Raw genomic sequence first — 19,979 nt, 5'->3', positions numbered from 1 at the left:
ATGGCAAAAGCATTGTCAGGCTGCTGAGCAGCCAGAGCTGAGGATGGCAAGGTAATGATGAAGCTCTATAAAGCTAGGGGTGGTGCTAAGGGCTTAGACTACCTGAAGTCCACTTGTGAAACAGCTTTATGTAGGAGTCTTGCATCCAGAGACATCATTAATGTGCCCCTCAGTCTATGGATTTGTCTATTTCTTCAATAATGTCTGTCTGCAATTGCAGCCCTTAAGGTTCCATCTCAGTTCAGACACTGACACAGGAAATGCTGCTGGTGATCACCTCAGTACATCACATTCTCTGGCCAAATGAGTTTTCAGAGATTCTAGTTTACCCCTTTGTGACAAAAAGTGGCTGAATTGCCTTAATACATAATAGGAATCATATTACTATTATTGTTGTTATCTGTCATTATTAATAATAATTAATATCACAATTAGTATTAATAATAATCCACCTCCATGCTTCATATGTTCTTTGAGAGATCACCCTTTGTCTGTTTTCAAGGCAGCCAAATTAGTCCACTCTGATTTGATATCATTTAATATTCCCCTCTTAACTCATCTACTTATAGAAAAGCACAGCAGATGTTCTTTAAACACTAGGGAAGGCTCTGTGAGCCTGCACTAGGAAATTTGTGCTCACACCCTGTCACATGGAGGGAAAGAGGCTTTTTCGCTATTCTAAAGACAGCATACACAATGCTAAGGTGCTTGATATAAGGAAATATAGGGAAATAAGAAATATTAGGAGTTAAGACTTTCACAGAATTTCAGGTCTTGATTTTGGGGGAGGGTGGATATGTACATTGGAATGCTAAAATGCATGTATATTCTTCAAACTTGCTACTCAGATTCAGGGAGAGTAAAGGTGGAAAATTGTCTGCTATCAAAATTCTGTACTTTATGCTGCATATTAACACTGTGGATCCAAGAAAAATTTTCTGTTATTATAGTTTAACAAGCTTTAATGAATTGGGATCCTGTTAAATTAGAGCACAGTTTCTCTCCTGTCTCAGGTCTGAGAAGTTTAAATCCATTAAGCCAAGTCTATCACATATTACAAGGGGAACCTCGCTAGCAAGATTATTTTAATAACAGGCCTTTAGTTTTACAATTCACTGCCAAATTTAGAGACATGCAGTGCTTAGGCCACACTGAAGGACTGCACTGTACCTTTACAATTCTTTGTTACTGATTATTTGCTGCTTCTGGTACCCATCCTTGTTTTGTATTCCAGTGTTTGATGGATTATTTTATTATTTCCCTTCTGTGAAGTTCTCATGTGGTTTAGAGTATGATTAATTTCGTTCTGTGCTGGAATATTATCTAAGGTTTTGTATATTTGTTAGAGATAACTTGTTCTGTGCTTTTCAGTGGTGAATTCAGTGAAAGTGACTTTACCAGGATCTTTTGCAGGAATTGGCAATCAGATTGCAATTTCTTCACCCCTAAACCTTCCAGAAGCTCGTCTCCCCCAAACTATTTTCAGTAAATGAGATTGTATTACACAGTATACAGAAAGTGTGCTGCAGTTGATACTTTTCAGAGAGAGAAGGAGAGTGATCAGGTTGTTCTAGGAGAGAAAGAAAATAGAAAACAAATGGAGAGTTATTAAATTGTCCTTTTTTTTTCTGTTCTTTCCCCAAATATAAAATTCATCCTTCAAGGCTCCTCTAAGAGAAGATTTGAATAGAAAAAGCACTGGTCCAAACTTGCACCTAAAGATAGCATGTATATCAAACACTTGATGTCAAGGATTCTGAAAGATCCCTTTTATGTATTTTTCTAATGCAGGACAGATGCTTCAAGCTCAGTTCCTTGTAAAACAGACACTAGCAATTCTCCTACATGAATTAATGAAAATTAATGCTGAATATTTTGTCAAATGTACTCTGAAGAGATTGTATATATTATTTTTATTTAGAATGTTGTTTTTTAAATTTTTTCTCTGAATAGCAACAACAACAACGAGACAGAAGAGAAAAAAATATCCTGTTGTAGTGGCAGAAATCTGTCTGATACCTGAATTTGGCACTTTGAAATGCAGTTATTTCAACAGAAGAACAAAGACAGGCATCGGAAATGAGGTGTTATTTCCCTGTTCAGACACAGTTTCAAGTAAAGCTTGGGAAGGTTGTCTAAGTGATATAGCTCCCAGAAACAAGCCATAAGAACTATATTAATACCAAGATCTTCAACTCTCCTACTGTAACAGTGTGCCTGTGCAATGTATTTCCATTTAAAGTGGCAGGATCTGTTTATGTGCTGCATGAAACACAGTAATGTCTCTTTTACAAACTCTCAGAGCAGCTAATCTGCACTTTCAGCAGTGTTAGCAAACATCTGAGGATGACAGACATGGATGGGGTAGCAGGGTGGGGTAGGAGGTTGTAAATGGGGAAAATGGAAGTGAGGAAAGGAAAAAAGAAGGGAGTTATGTCTGAAGGCCTGGTGTGATGTGGTCCATGTTCCTCTTCTATGCTCCATCTGCCTATCTTCTAAGTCTGGCAACACAGAGCTCCAGAAGCTCCAGAAGCTCCAGGCTGAAGGAAGAAACTGTACAGCACCACAGTGACTGACTGACTGACTGACTGACTGACTGACTGACTGACTGACTGACTGACTGACTGACTGACTACCCACAGCTGCTCTTGGTTTGCCCTCCTTGAGCCATTGCCCTCTCAGCTCCTCCCACACCTGGCTGTTCCCAATAACTTTTAATTTGGATTCCCACCTGTGAGGTCTGACTTGTTAGATATCAGCTGGCCATCCACTGATGCCTATATTTACCTTGCCTTTGCCAGTCTTCACTTCTCACCTCTTGCAGTTCACAGAAGCTACTGGGGTTTATGGTGTGCTGTTTTCCATCTTGCTTTGTCTCTGAAGGAGGAGAAGTGTCCTGAAAGGCTGGAGTAGCAGAGGTTGGAAGGTAGGAAGTGAAGCAAAGGAGGAGGGAATTGAGAGGGCAACTTTAGTCTTTTTTGTTGATGAACAATAATGCCTCAATGTATTTTATTAATTCCTTGAACACTATTCACTGAAGAATAAGTGCAAATTTCCGTATTTTGTTTATTTTGGTAACACATTTGTTTCAGCAATTATTTGGGAGTTAGCTGGAATGAATATTATTTAATTGCAACCTGTTTGCTGTGGGTAAGGATGAAGACAGAGTTACAACCAGACAAGCTTTGTTTTTTTTCCAGTGTATTTTGTGTTGCAAGGGGTTTTTTGAGGGTAAGCATTGCAGTCTTTCTTTTTTCCTTGTCAATCACACGTAATTAGTACTTTCTGTGCACACAGAGTTTTCACTGTCATGCAGATTGATTGGGAAAAAGCACGTTCTATAAGGCCTCAGTTGTTCTGATGAATTAAGTAGTCTTGCTATTCAAGTTAGTGAGAGCAGACAGTGACACGTATTACATATGTATACTTTCTGCAGTGTTTGGAAGGCCACTTTGACTTTCATGGGGCTTGGATCTGACTCCTAATGCCTGCTATCATAAACACAAGTGATCCCTTACAATAAGACATTTGGCAGTATTTGCCATCAGAAATGCCTCTTTGCAGAATCTGTGCTATTTTCTGCCTTCTGCAGGCTATCACTCTAAATTTGTATTTAATTGGCACCTACACCCTGCAGAAACTGGAGTCCCACCTTGTCTGTGGGCTAAGTGCCATCCTGACAGATGGACAGCAGTGCTGGTATGCTCCAGCCAGTTTTCCCATTGCATGGCAGGCTGAGTGGCTACACTTCCCTTTGCAGATAGTGAATTTAAAAATCTTGAAAGGACTTTGATGTTGAAGGAGAAAGGATGCTCCAGTGCTCTCCAACTCCGTGGTGGGAGACTAGGAAAATATATTGCGGTAGTATGAAGCAGGTATTTAGCTATGGTTAGCCAGGGCTGCTGTTCAGAGGGAGGATTATCTTCATCTCCACCCTCGATTAGCTCTCCACAGGGCACACTCTGACTTTTCAGTGACATTATTTCCATGGCTAAGCCAAGTTTCTCGCAGAATAACTCTGCTGAATGCAGAAATCCGATCTATCCTGTGTCCCATATAGGAGCCTGTCTATTACTTCTGCTCAAAAGCAGCTTTATACAGAGAGCTTTGCAAAAGAGCATCATTCAAATGGCTATTTAACTCCTCAGTGAAGAAGGTAAGATGTTCCAGAAAAGAAAAAGAAAAGAAATCAGTAATTATGCTGTCTTATTATTCTTCAGCATTTAATACACATTTCAATACTTCCTGTTCAGCGTTTCTTTTCCTTTCTTCAGGCAATTAGCTGCCAAGACATAAACATAATAAAAGCTAAACTGTACAAGAGAGGGGTTTTCAGCCTTTTGCTAATGCAAGTACAGACTTTAAATCTCAGCCTGAATGCTCTTTAGAGATTGACAAGGGGCGCGTTATTCCAAGTCACTCCGTATTATGTGTGAAGAGTGCCCCAGCTGTGTCACTGCTGAGGTTAAAAGGTGTTAGTGCTTGCTTCTTTTAAATGAGCATAGTAAATGAAAGTGAACAATTAAGTAAGAAATTTGGCTTGCTATCTCCGCATGCTGCGTTTTATTGTGGTGTTGCCAGCTTCTCTGAATGAAAATACAAGAGCAAATTAAACAGCTTCATGAACTCGCAGGAGGAGCAGTTGTTCTAGTGGCTTTCATACAAATGTCTAATTAATTCTTGAAGTAACCCAAATTGTTCTTTTGTGATCTGTGAATGGGAATTTGTGAGGAACCTGTGCAGATGAAACTAAGTGAAAGGAGAGCTGGGATTTAATGATTAGCTGGCAGTTTGCACTTGCTGGGTCCAGAAAATTTTAGTTATCTTTCTCATTAATATTACATTACGAAGTTAATGAAACATTTGGGTGAATATGTTATAAGTAATAAGGCATTAATGTTATTTTTCGATCAGTCAGTTATGCTAATGGGCATCTGTCATTTTTTTTTCAGCAGTGTTGATTTGAATTATTTGGGCAAATGCTAAAATAAAGGTATGATGCAATTAAATGCCAAAATTTAACAAAAAAACTCCTGCATTTGGCTAGCAGTAGTGGAATTGAATTATTTTAATGGAAAGACAATAGTACTTTAGGTGAAAAGTTGGCAACTCTATAACTAGTGTTTCCTTCTTTTCAATGTTTTAAGAAGCCTTGGTTTAAAATTCTTAAAAGGTGTGTTCTTTTTGTCGATGTCAAGCCCATATGAAATAAAAAAACCCTAAAAAAATTGATATGAAATATTCATTATTCATAGCCATACCATCTGCAAAGCATGTCTTGAAATTATTGCATTATCAGAAATTATTAAAAAACTACTTATTGTAGTATTGCTATTCACTGCACCACTGCAGTGTCTTATTCCCCTGGAGACAACTGAATTATTGTGGTGTCAAACAACAGCACCTTCACAGGTAATATTAATCCAAACTCTCCTTTCTTGTAAGCATATTTTACACATATAGTTGTAAGCTTTTGCATCAAAGAAGTGCTGTTCTTTTACATATTTCAGAGTCAAAGTTAACTGGTTTTAGGTCACAGTTGACCAGGTTTCTCCCTACATCCTCTGGAGCACAGCACTCCATGAATTGTGTGTACACTTTCCTTAGCAGGTCTCTTTAGAGTGGATGGTGAAGTCAGACAATGGGCAAAATGTAAACAGCAGAAAAAAAGCTTGGCTAGGGTGCATCAAACACCTTGTAATGTGCAGGCAGCCCTAGGTGTGAAAATCCTGCACCTCTGCAATAAGGACACTGAAAGGAGCTGTGCTTGGAGAAGGGAGAGCTTGCTTTCTCCATCCTCTGTCAAATATGTAACACCTTGGGATTTCTCCCCTACTGTATTTTCATTTAAACTTGGGAATTCTTTTTTGAGTAAGAACCCAGCCACTGTTTGCATTTCTGTCAGGTTTTATTGATCAAGCATAACCTATACATTTGAATTTGTTTACTTAGTGGTACTTTTTAAATGTCTGTCTATTCTTGTCCTTGCAGTAACTTTGTTGAAGATTGAATTAAGCTCATCAGAGATTTAAAACAGTCAGATTTAATTTGCTGTTTTCACAGTGGAGATTCAATTTAACTCCATGTTGTGTCTTTTTGCTAGCTGAGAAATGTGGGACAGGTTTACATTTCTATAAATCTGCAAAGTTTTGCTCATCTGGCCTGTAAAATGCAAGTGATTTCTTGTAAAAGCAAATATCCTCACTTTTCTGAGATTTAAAATCTCTTCAACTCCTCGATTCTTATCATTAGCTGTAGCAAAGAATTGCTTTGCATTAAAAAAAAAGCAACAAAAGCCACTCTGGAATAAGGACATAAAATAATATTCAGCCATGATGAATGTAAACAAAAAGCTTTTGTAAAAAAAAGAAAAAGTCTTGGAATCTTTGGGAGATAAAAACTTTCCTTTCACTGCACGTCTTGCACTGGAAAAGGTCCTGATCTAGGGGAAACACCTAAATATTGCCAGAATGCAGTAAACCCCTGAATAGATAAGCTAATATTGTGTGGTGATCTATAATAGTAATCTATGGTGATCTATGGTAGTAATTATCAATGAATTGATGTGGACAGAGTTGATAAAACACTGGATCCAGTATGCTGAGTAAAGGTAATCTGTAACCACAGCTAAAATTGCTTTTTCTGTGACCCTAATGTGTGTCAGTACATTCACAGGGTCACATGAAAATCAGGATTTCCTGTGTCTATGTATGGTGCATGCAAACTTGCATCTCAGGGGAGCATTTTAGTGAGAGACTTTCAAACTTAGGTAAAAGCAATATGAGGACTTAAACTGGAAGTGGTTACACAATGTAAATTATATTTTAATAAAGGAGCAGACTGCTTTTTTATCAAGCAACAATTGATGGGTTTTGTATGGCTACCTGCCTGCTGATAGAGTGTTCTTCTGAAAACTTGGAGGAGAAAGGAAACACAGACTTGTTCTATCTCATGTAACCCTGTCATTAAAAATGTATATGAATAAGCATATTTTATAGACTGACTCCAAGAACTGAAGATGTTGACAGCATCAGGGACACTTGATGGATCATAATGTTATTTCCTGTGTTTGACTGCATGGAAATATTTCCAAGCTACAGAACAGAGTGTCAGAAATATAAAATAGTGAAGAAAATCACTTGGCTTACTTATATGCTTATAAGGCATAATTTGGGGTGTAGTGATGTGCATTCACAACTCATAGGACAGTGAATAAGGCTGGCATGTATAAGTTTTTTAAAAAGAGCATGATTCACATGATTCATGTGTATAAATGAATTAATAGATATGTCTATTTTATATATACATAAAACGTCTAATATATATCTATATTTAATAGAGGTAATAACTCTTTGTCAGATCATCACTCTAGCAACACATTTGAGTCCCTGAAAGGCTGGAGCAGAGTTGTATGCTTTGAAACAGTCAATATTAGTTCAGCCAACCTTTGCCAAGCACAGCCATATGTGGTACAGCTAATTCTGCGTAACCCCTTCAGCTTTCTGTCACACTTCTTGCTAATGCACTGTATTATTTGCCTGGACCCGTGACTTGCCCGTGTCTCCCACAGGGCTGCGAGTGACAGCTCGGTAAGGACACTTAATGCCTTGCAGAGCTGCGAGTCAGCTGTAATGCACTGCTCTGCACCTTTGTTCAGTAATGGTGCTGCTGCTCCATAGCAACGTGGGCTTCCCAGCTGGGCCAAGGGCTGCCGTGGGGAGGCCAACTGGGAACGATTAGAGCCTGTGGAAAATCTCCAGGAAGGATGCAAGGTGCAGTGCACACAAAGCAGGGCTGAGAGCAGCTCTGCTGCTGCCTGTGCCTGAGCAGTAATCACTGCTAAGCCTTCATGAGTATGCTCCGGTGTTGCCAACAGCGTGCCTTTTGACAAAATACTCTTTGCTAGTGATTGGGAAAGCGAGGGCAAATATTAATTTATAATGTAATCAGAGGTACAGCCCGGAGTCGCTACTGTGCATGACAACTGCGAGATTTGAGGGGAAGATTTTTCTCATGTAGATGAGAGAGGGTTAATCTGCATACAAAGGGATTTGGGAGTGAATTTAGACCAACTGCTGCTGAAAATCCCTCAGAGGAGAATCCTGCCCCCTTTCACTGCCTTTGAAATCTGCCCAGTGTCCCATAGAAATATGCTACTTCTCCAATGAACAAAAGGCAAAATTCAGTGAAAATCTCAGGTTGGAGCTCTACCCTATTACTCTGAAATTGCAAGATGTAATTGAGTTCTTATTAAAGAAACTAACTAATATAAGGGAGGTCTTAAGGTACAATCAGTCTCATTTTTCATTACTTGCTCTTTGTGAAGCTAACTAAGACTAATTCACAAACCCATTCCCGAAAATCTTTAAACTACACCTTAACTGTAATAGTATGCTTCCTAATAATGTAAGACTTCAAATAAGTAACTAACTCAATTTAAGTATTAAAACCAAGAATAGCCTCTTAGGGTTTTTTCTTAGCAAATTTAGGTTAGCCCTGATTACATGAAAGATTTTCATGAAGATTGTGATGACATATTTTATGGTTGCAAAAAAACTACACAACTTGTTGGCTTATGCTATTCATGTGTTTTCCTCCTCTGCCTTCCCCCATCAAGAGTTTGTTTGGTATTAGCCAGCCCTGATGTCTGAAATCAAATAAAAATCAAGAAAGGGCAAACCCTGATGTAGAAATACCAGGAAATAGACCCACTTTAGAGCATTCTGTAGCTAGCTTGGTGGCGAATATTGGACTTTGCAGATGAAGACTTGAGAGTGTCTTAATTTTAAATTTACATGTATGGTTTTAATTTCTGTCATTTCATGTGCTTTAAAAAAAAACCTCTCAATTTCTTTATGGTAAGTTTTCTATTCAATATAGAGAAGTTTGGATTTTTTCCTCCTCTCTAATTCACAAGAAATACATAGAGGAAACAGAGATTGAAAGCAAAATTGCTCTTTTGTTTTTAATCTCAGTAACAATTCAACTATCTGGAAAACTATATCTTGTGACAACAAATGCAAACCATGTATTTTTTTCATTTTTTGGAAAAAGTTGTTTCCCATGGGAAACCCAAAAGTAACGTAATCAATACCAATGCTTTCCTGCTTCCTAGTGTGCAGCTGTGGGGACAGACAGTGCAGGGACACCTGCTTGGCTGTCCCCATTTATAGATGTGAGGTGGCCTCAGTGTAAAGTGCCTCAGCCCTCCCCTTGCATTGAAAGCAGCAGGAGGGAGATTGACAAAAACAGCACAGGTCCTGACCCTCTGTCCTTTAGACCCACCTGCCAAGGGAATACATTTAGATTGGTGTTAGAAGCAGATGAACAAAGCATCTGAAAAGAGAGAAATGCAGATTTTTCCTGTGTTCTGATACCAGTGGGCTCACTGAGCAGCCTGTGCTGGTGCACCTTGCACCATCCGTTTTCAACTCAGCAACTAGAGGACTTTTTATCTTATAGACTTATCCTTATAGACTTTTTATCTATAAGGAGCACCAAATACCTGGATATTGGTTTGATTCATGAAATCTGATATATCTGTTTAAACAACACATTTCTGAAATGCAGAGGGATTGCTTCTGTAGTACACAGACTGCATTGGCAAATGCTGCAGTGGCCAAAATGGATTAAAACATCATTTGAATAAATTAAGGGGAACAATATCTATACCAAATAAAAGGAGTAAAGATACAGACTTGACCTCAGGTGTAGGAACCTCCTCAGCCAGGAAGTGCTATAAGTTAGACAGTCACACCAGAGAGGCAGTCCTGTGTGACTGAACTGTTCTTGTCCTTCCTTTTCCTCATTGATGTGCTCATTACTGAGCTAGAAAAGCATTTTGTTTGAAATATTCTAACTGTTTTATAGTTTCTATATAGATACATATACTTTGTTTTACTTCAACTGTTTCTTCCTTATTTTGCAGTTATATAGCTGTTGGTTGACTATGTGGGCCAATGCTATTTCAAATATTGCTATTACTTTGCAGAGACATTAAAACTATCCCCCTGAGCTCATAATTTCAGTATCTAGTGGCTTTCTCCACTGCTGTTTATTACCTAGAGGATTTAAAATTTTCATCTGAGGCTAGGGAGTTTGCTGACTAAGGATAGTTGTAGAGCCCAAGGTTAAATGCTTTGCTGAACTGGTATTCCATTGTCTATATTCACACACACAATTCTTCCTAGGTTATGAGGGGAATAGATAACAGCTTTTAATGTGTAACCCAATTCCAAAATTCCAGAACAACAGTAAATTTGCAGAAAAATACTTCTTGTTCATGCAAAAGGCCCTGAACAAGGGTTTGTCCTTACTTGCTTTCATATATTCTTCATGTTCTCCATTGACTCTTACTTGTCATGGAAAAGTTTGCAGGATTGGGTCCTTAGTTCAGTGTTTGGCCTGAAGTGGTTAGTGACCTTCTGCACCAGTAGTTTTGTTTTGCAAGGGCTGACATGAATTTTGCTTATCTTGACATGTGCAGATTAAGGTGTTCTTTGCTTCATCACCCATGAGAAGTAGCATCCTGAGAGAAGGATATTGTGTCAGCAATTTTAGGGACATTGGAGCTCTGAGTATCTACATCAATTTCACCACCATTTTGTTGGGTATTTTAGAATGCCAGGGTGAGGCAGTAACATGTGACAGAAAACTCTTTTGTTGTGAAGTAGTTTACTTCACCCACTTTGCAGGTTCTTTTGTCTAGATCTGGTTACTATAAAGCATATTTGATAGTCTATTATTTCTTTGTGCAGGAATGTATGATAAAGAGGAAAAAATTCTTTATAAGATTTGACAAAAAACACTCTAAAGCAATCCAGGGTATTGGTGTTTGAGAGCCATGAGCTTGAACACAGGCAGAGTTTGTATGTAACTCCAGTTTTACACTCATGTACTTACAAGTGGTTTTGTTTCTATTTGAGAGGGGAGTTAGGGGAATTTTTTAATACTGCTGTTAAATTTTATTTTCTAAGCTGCTACATAGCAGGGTTTAAAAAAAAAAATAGGGTTTTGATATGACCTTCTCACTCAGCATACGGCAATACAGATGGAGAGTGAAGTCACAGATGAGTGACAATGAGGAACCGACTGGGAATGAGCAAAGCCTTCGATATGCAGAGAGTGGAGGAGAAAACCATCTGCTTTAGCAGTTTTCTGATGGACTCCCTTGCAGGCTGCATGTCAGCTGTCTCCTGGAAATGTTGAGAAGAACAGCTTTATTTCCTTCCAGTTTTAAATCGTACTGAGATGTTAACCAAGTGTCCACAGTGGGAGGGAAGCTGCCATCCCAAGTCAGTTGTCTTCAGGGTAGACTTGCACTGTCACACTCTTAACAGCTTGACCAGAAAGTCAGAGGGGAGCAATGACTGTGTCTGGAGAACTAGTTCCTCCTAAAATGGGTATTTAAGGTGAATAAAGGTACCTGAAAGTACCTGCATTTCTTTGTTGGCTATAGACACTTAAATTAAGGTTAGTTGAAAGCCACTCTTACCAGTGCTCAAAGAAATGCAGAAGGTGGAGTTTCAGGATATGTTGTCTTAGCTGAAAATTTTATCCATGTAGAAGTATTTTTCTGAGATGTGGGAACTGATAAGCATTTGGGTTGCTTTTCTTGGTGGTGTTTTTGTGTTTTTAGAGGTTCTTTTGGGTTTTTTTGGTGCGGTTTTTTTTTTTTTTTTGTTTGGGTTTTCAGCGGGTTTCAGGGTTTTTTGGTTTTTTTCTGTTTTTGTTGGTGTTTCGTTTCAAGACTACAGCTGTGAAATGAATTAATATATTTAGGAAGCAGAATCTGCTTCAACAAAAGTATTTGTGCAATAAACACAGCCTTTTATTGAAATTACAATATTTACCAAGGATGTGTGTAGATTGGATTTGGATGGCAAATTTATAATAGCTCAGCAATCTGAGGAGTTGAGGCTGGAGCAAACAGATTGGGACTGGGATGTGGAAGGTGCAAGAACTTGTAATTTATTTTTCTGCATTCAGAGACCATTTCTGGAGTGCACTTGAGGGTAAGAGGACAAACTTCATCAGAAAGCAGGGTCAATTTATTTCTAACAGATGTTGGAAGCCCAAGAGCTATAGCCAAGTGAGATTGGTTTTATACTCTCATCAGCTTTGCTTGCTAGCCAAGATTCTTGACATGAGAGTGCATTCTCAATGATCAATTAGCCACTTTGTATTATTTGTTAATTTAATCCCAAATGCTATATCCAAACTGCTTCCTTCGCAGCTGCCACAACCTCCTACTTCCCTCTGCAACATACTGTGATAAATTCAAAGTATTGTGCAGCTTTGAGTGCACCAAAATGTAGATGCACCGTCAAATTAAGGGCATGGAGTAACATCCAGTGGCACAATGCAAAGGTTAACTACAGGTTCTTTTACTGCAGTTTGTTAGTCTGTAAAATGCTTTCCATTTCAAGCACCTCATCAGCCCCAGCTTTCCAGATGTGGCACTGTGCTGCTGCAAAGCCACGTGCTGCCCAGTCACTTCAGGTTGAACTCTTTATTGTAGAATAAATGTGCACTGACTGTACCCATTGCAGAAGAAGGCTGGTTTTGTTACTGTGTTGGTTCTGTTCTTCATCAGCAGTTCACATTTAATTTTCTTTAGCTCTTCTTTTCCTTGTTACTCTCTTCTTTTTGTGTCCCTGTATTCCACACTTGATCTTTCTGCATATGATGGTTGTCTCATTATTTACCCCAAATCAGTGGCAGTATCTGTAGTGCTCCTGGGAAATAAAAGTAAAAAATAAACGCAGGTAATTTCCTGTTTGTTTTTTGATCTTCCAAGGGAAAGTCTAAAATCAGCCTTACTGCATGAGTAGGAATGCTGCAGGCAGGAGCCAGGCCTCCCACCATTCTCCTACAGCCTGTGCAAAGGCTGGACCTCAGCTGAGAAGAGGTTTTGCAGTGAATCTCACCCCCTGTGCTTTGATATGTGGGCAGGTCAGGCTTCTATCACATGGTGCAAGACTGCTGAAGCAGCCTATTACAGGTGGTTTCACGGCAATAAAAATCAATTTATTTTTACTGCTTTAGAGAATCTTCAATTTATCCTTAATATCTAACTCTCTGCGCACTCCACTTTAATTTTCAGATTGTTTTATTTATTGAAATAAGACAAGGTAGCCTGAATGGTGCCTAGAAGAATTATCAAGTTCTAAAAGAGAATTGTAAATCATGTTTAAGGAGGAAAAAAGAGCTGAACTTAGTCCTTATTATTTCTAATGTCCTCATGCTGACTCTTGAGTACAGCAGCTAATAGATTTAGTTCACATTGGTTCATACAATACACAGGAAGCTGTCAATGGATGTGAAAAAATAAAGATGGATGGGAAATGTCACCTTAAATTCAATAGGTCAGATTCTCAGCTGGTGTAAAACGAAGCATTGTGGATTTCCACCTGTTAAAAGTCAGGCCTAATATATTCACAAATGGCTTTCTTATATTGCCATTTTATACAGCCATGTAACTTTCTAGTTGGCTTTTTATTTCTTTCTAAATTCATCCTCAATTGATGCACATCTAAAAAGCTATTAAAGATCAGCAGTGGAACAGTGTAAAAATTCAGCTCTGACATTATGACTTCAAATGAATTCTTCATATCAAGTTATTAATAATTTTTGAGAAGTCAAAAAAGTACTACCTTCAGAGCTGTGATTTTACCTTAACTTCATTCATTGAGGGAAATTTTGTATGGAACTTTTGTCTTGCAGGTCTACCTGGGCAGCCTCAGGCATGCCATATGATCCATGGGTTTTTTGGGGATGGCTCCTGCCATGTTAATTTTAAACACATTTGAGTCAACCTGTTAATACTGTAGATATTTAAATTTCTTTTTTTTTTTTTTCTCCATGGGACGTTATAAGAATTGGAAATCTATGGCTTTTTGACACGCAACTGTGCATGAAATGCAAAATATAAAAAGTGGATAATTGGCCAAATTTTATTTTAAAACAGAGTTATTTTTAACTTGTGAGCTGCAGGGCTGTATCTGTCTCTAAGTGATTATATTTGGAAATGAGACTGCCCCTTATTTTGCTGAATAAACTACAGGCTATTGTTGAAATGATCTTTAATGACCTTCTAAATCTTTACTTTAGTAGCTTTCTGCTATGAATAACGACTCTGACCTTGCTGACTTTTCTCAGGGTGTGAGGTGCTATCCAATATGCCCAGGACCAGCAGGGATCTATCCTTAAAGGAGCCCCACTGAGAGCCTTGATTTTCCCCCACACCGCTTATTTTCCTTCTGCAGCTTAAAGTGGTAATAAGCCCTTTCCTGAAGCATTTGCTCCTTATGACAGTGTAGGATATTCCCCACCTGGAATACTGATAATCCTTTTGCAGCAGAGTATCCCAAATTTCTTGAAGTTTTAAACTGGTCTATAGTATATGGTGCACTTCCATTACAAATAATTATTTAAAATGAGTCTGGTAGTTCTACTGTATGCAGGTTGCTATTAAATTTTCAAAAATTAGTTTGGTGAGTTGTACCCAAGAATGTAGCACTTGAACCTGTACTCTTATTTTTTAGTGTACATGTCTTTATTGTTAAGTTTTATGGCCTCTGAAGCTAAAATCCTCTCTTGTATTTCATTGCTTTTGAAATGGAATGATAAAATTTCTATATAAATTTTAGATGGGAAATCTCAGCCTTTTCTTCCTGAGGTGCATGCAGAAAGAGTCTTCACAAGGGTCCCTTCAGAGAACTGTTCTTTAGGAAATATTTATCCGGGTGATAAATTGTGAGGATTTTCTCGCTTTGGGTTTTCTTGCTTTGCTTTATCCAGGTGACACTATTTGCATTCCCATTAGCGAGTTCTTTGTGCTGCACAGATCAGCGCCTTAGACTTCCATTCAAAAGCCAACAGTAGATCTTCCTTTGTGCAATCTGTCTGCAGCAGGGCAGCTCCAGCATATCCTAGGCAAAGAGGTTGTTCAATAATGTCAGATGAGTCCCTGGAGCCCTGCTCTCTGTCATATTATTTTCTGCAAATGCTGACGAAAATGAAGTGAAGCATTTATTTATATTCATATACCTATTATTATGGTAATAGAATGGCTATTGTAGTATAAATAAGAGAATTCAAATATATGGGGTTTAACTTTAAGGCCCTTTTCTGTGATTACCTCACAATTTTTCCCCAAAATTGAAACGGGAACTCAGATGGAGTTAAGAAATAGTATGCTAGTTTCTGCACAAATAAGAAAGGTAACATTTGGAGAGATGGGAATAGTTAGACCTTAGGTGAGAGCTGTACTTAACTGCTTCCTGCATCTAAAGAAGTGAAGTATATCCAGTAATATACAACGGGCTGTGTGCCTTCAAAGGATACCTTAGAGTGCCAATGTGCTGTGAGGCAGAAAGAGAGCACAAGTTTTCTTCATTCCCCAGAGAAAAGTGAGTGTCCGTTGTGAGCTCCATTTATTGAAGTGCATTATTGCACTCATAAAATTCTTTTTGGTTATGGTTCAAACACAGGAGAGAGTAATTTAACCCCTAGCTTGCAGAAACACCAACACACTTAGAATTCCTGTTTAAATTAAATGTTGAAACATAAGATAGCACCTTCACATGTAAGAGTGTCCAGATTAAATTTTAATTGCATATTTGACTGAAAAAGATGCCTGGTTTATGTGCCTCAGGTCAGACCTTTTGCTGAAAAAGTATATATTTATATAAGTAATTGTTCTATGTTGGTTCGGTATTTCTTTTTACACTTCTTTGCAAAATCTAACTATAAAAAACAACAGAAGCTACTAACCAGTTATTTATTTCATTTGTTCTTGCAAAAAAAAAAAATGTGTTTTAGAATTTCTAGCTTACTATGGTGTTACTGTTGCTAAATCCTGTATAGCATTGCATATCCATGCAATTAGCTATGCCAAGTGTTATAGGTAACTGCTGTGAATCGTCCCTCCCTTTTCCCCATTTCCACTAGTCCATTATGCTAAGAAGCATGAATGAAAACATGGTTGTGATCTGGGGCTACTAAATGCCTGTTATCCTTTCTATCCTTTCTTAATGATAGTTTATTTTTATGCTTCTTGCTCCTCTATGTTTGGCTGTCATCCACTCTTCATTGCTTTGAGGATTAAGTGGTTGCTACCTATTCCTCTTTTATGTTTCTCCTAGTTTTCTGCATCTCTAGTGAATAAATATATAGTCACTTTGACAGTTTTGTGTCTTTTGATAGTGGGGTTGTGGGGTTTTTTCACTCTAGTATATATTTCTGTGATTTTTATAGTTCTACAACATCCATTGCCTCAGGGTATGTTCAGTAAAATCCTTCAGGAGTTTGAGTCTTTAAGAGGTATCAGCTTGTTAATAATATTACAGGACTTGGAAAGCAAGAATGTGTGATATTTCTAGGATGGGTTGCTCATCCACTGTGGCATTTTGGCAGATATATTGATATATAGCTTCTTTGAACTTAGTGCTTTTCCACGAGGATCTGCTTGTCTTGTTCAGTCTCAGTGCTGACAAACGTGGTGTAGGCAGTGCTAGTGTGTGGAGATGTTAATCTGTAAAAATGCAGCATTGTGCCTTCCATTCTTGCCTTCATTTTGAATTTTAGTCTTCAGTCTTCAAATTATTTACAACCTGTATCTCACCTATGTGGTACAGTGTATGTATTCTTCCTTGTCTTTTACATTTTCCATGTTAGGTCTCTGCCCAGCAATTCTTCTGTCCCTGAGTGTCTGAAAGAGATGCACCAGTTGGAGCAATCCTACTGGATAATCAGGAAAACACATTTGACTTGGGAAGAAAAAAAAAAGGAAAGAAAGAAAAGTAGTATGATCTATTCAGTGGAAAGCAAAAGACTCAGGGGCCTTGTTAATGAGAGAGTGAAAGATCATGAGAGAGAGAATATTTCACTCCTAGGTCACCAGTTCAAATGCAGACTAGCTTAATAGTGTAAGTTGTTACCACCTGACAGCTGTTGCATAATCCATGAGAAATGGGAAAATTGTCACTATCTAGTTTCTCTGGCTTCTAGCTATCCAAATGTTGACATCCTACAGACAATCATGATTTGCACAGGGATATTAATCATTTGTTTTACTCTTGCAGACACTGAAGGGGAGTACTTGAACTTTCCAATTCTTAGGATATTGCTCTGTGGGACAGAGTTGAAGGATATTTGAAAGTTGAAGGATATTTGAAAGCCACTGTGAGAAAGGGAGAGGTCCCACCTCCCACTGTCACTTGCAGTGTTGAGTTACTTGAAAATTAATTGGAGATAGCAAAGAGACAACAGAGGCCTTTCAGTAAATAAGTTTTACTGGGTGTTTTTGATGAGAAAATACAGAGTAAGACTTCCATATCTATTTTTAAAACCAGATTAAATTAAAAATTTGAAAGGCAAACAGCATTAATATTTCCTTTGAATTCATAACCCTGAGGTGATGGTGTCATTATCAAGCTGTTGCTTCCAAAATTCTTAGGAGACACCATTGTGTGTATTAATTAAAGCTAAGAACAACATGCTTAAACAGGTGCTGTATCTGTATAAATACTGTGATTATAGCAACAAATTCCTGCATTTTTACTTTGCAATGTTTCACATAGTAAGCTGAATGTGTGTTAATGTTATATGTAGCATCAGTTGATCACAGAAGAACTATTACATGGGGATTTATAGCCTTAGATTTTCATAGGCAGAAAATTTCAGTACTTACTTGAAGGCAGTAAAATTCCTAGACTTGATTCTGGAAGGTTAAAAAAAAAAACAAACCAAAAACCCAACAAGAACCCAACAAAAAGCCAGGAAGATAAGTCTGGGCTGTAAATGAGGAAACATTAGAATGGGGCGTAACTTTTTTTTTTTCATTTTTCCATCTAGTGAAATTGTGCCTTAATACAGAAATCAAGTATTACCCAAATGGGGAAAGGCAAACCAAGCAACTACTTACACACATGTCACCAAACTTACAGTTCTGGTCTATTTTCTGCTGTTTGATTTGGAAATTTAAGAATACAATTTCTTTGTGAAGGATTCTTTTTTTAAAATACAAAGTGAAAAATACTGCCATCTTTCCATATTTTTGTTATCTGTCTTGAAGGATTTGGGAACTTGAGTGTCTCTGTTCCATTCCTCAAACCACAGTAATATTAAATGGGTTAAAATTTGCTTTAAGCCTTCACTTTTTTTTTTAAATTAGTCTACTTTATCAGTTTCTTGCACTGCCAAGCATCTGCACATCCTTTTTACTTCAACAGACCTTGTAAGTATTCAGTATTTTGTGAGGTTCACACTGGTACTCCAGGAAGATTAGCTCCACATAGGTTCATTTTGCTCTTTGGTGCATCTTGTAAAGGTTCTTCACATTAATACAATCCCAACCCAGCTGCTAGGAATAGGGAAATGCAATTTTGCAGAGTTTTTGGCTGTTACAAAGCATAAATGATGCATAGAGCTGGTGTGTTTGTAAGTGAAAATGACATCTCCTGTCTCAAATGGCAGAGCACATCTTAGCAGCTGCTCTTTATGTGTAATTAGAGGCCAGATGTGCTAGAAACCTGGTCATTTAGCAGGAGTTAACAACAGGCATTCAAAACTTACTTCATCAAAATAAAAAATGCAGCCAATACATTATTGGAACTTGGAAATTAGTCATCAGAAACTAGATTTGATTTAGCTACGCTGCCTTTCATTAATCACATTTAATTGTTTATATAAATGTCAACAGTTGTAGTCTCTTGGCATTTTCTTGAACTACCATCATGAAGTGTTTATTTTGAAGTAGCATGTTTTTCTGCATATAATGAGGATTTTAGGCTTTTTTTTATGCTCTTCGAACACCTTTTAATGTGAATTTAACACTTTTGCCATTTAGTTAACTTTATTTTTTTAGTGGCATATGCTTGGAAAGATCTCCCTGTTAATATCTTTGGATCAAAAGACTAGAGAAGTATCTCTACTTAAAAGTGATTGCAGCTTTCAAACCGAATATACAAGCTAGAATCTCAGGGTAGGTAAGTAACAATTAGTTTCTTACACTTTATAAGTGACCCAAGGCTTAGTTGCAAACAGGACCCAAAATGAAAACAACTGATGATCAGTAAATAGATTTCCCTTTCCACACATATTTCTACCTAAAGATGAGAGACAAAACAAAGAAAACCCAGCATTAAGACTGCTTATTTAAAGTGGCTCTCTGATTTTACTGTTGATTAAATTTTCAAGATGCTAGCTCAGTTCTTTATGATGTGATCAGTCTGATATACAGGCAGCTGATGGAATTGTTCATTTGTTATTTACCGTAACTTGAAAAGAGCACAAGTTACTGCATGCTATATACTTTTTTTAATTTACCCTTTGGGGTTTGGGGTTTTTTTTGCCATTTCCATCACAAGTGCAAATTTTATTTTTAGTTCAAACTTTTCAAAGAAAGAAAACAGCAAAACCATTAATTTTAACTCTTTATGTGCAAAGTGAACCAGTTTGCATGTACATCAGTTATTTTTCATAGCTACCAGTTGGGGGTGGAGGGTGTCTTTGAAATGTGCCTCTTTCAAATATGTTTTGCAGAAGTGAAAATTTTTTTGCTTCAGGTATTTTTGGTTCAGGTATTGCAGATGTAAATCATTTCTTCTCCTTATCAGTTATAAGCCTGACATAGTTTCAATCTTCTGTGTGCCTATTAGTAAGGGATTTTACATAGTAAAGCTGGTTTTAAAATAAATTTTAAATAACTTTCCTTAGAATTGTTAGTTCTTTACTGTTTTCTGAGTGACTTTTTTGCCTTATTTTAAAAAATAACTAAAAACTAAGGGTAATTCTCTTCTTCATTCTCTTTCTGAAATTGCATATCCAAATGGCATGGCTGTAACCATAAATAAGATGTAGGTTTTGTGGGAAGATATAGAGCCCTTTACATTTAATTAATTAAGCAAGGCTTAAAATATGAGTTACATTTCTCCACTATTTTTTTATATAGGCAGTCATAAAATGATCACTGC

The sequence above is a fragment of the Lichenostomus cassidix genome, chromosome 1, assembly GCF_008360975.1.
Source record: "Lichenostomus cassidix isolate B80296 chromosome 1, HeHo_3.0, whole genome shotgun sequence".
Classification (NCBI taxonomy): domain Eukaryota; kingdom Metazoa; phylum Chordata; class Aves; order Passeriformes; family Meliphagidae; genus Lichenostomus; species Lichenostomus cassidix.
Note: the sequence above shows the minus strand (reverse complement) of the source record.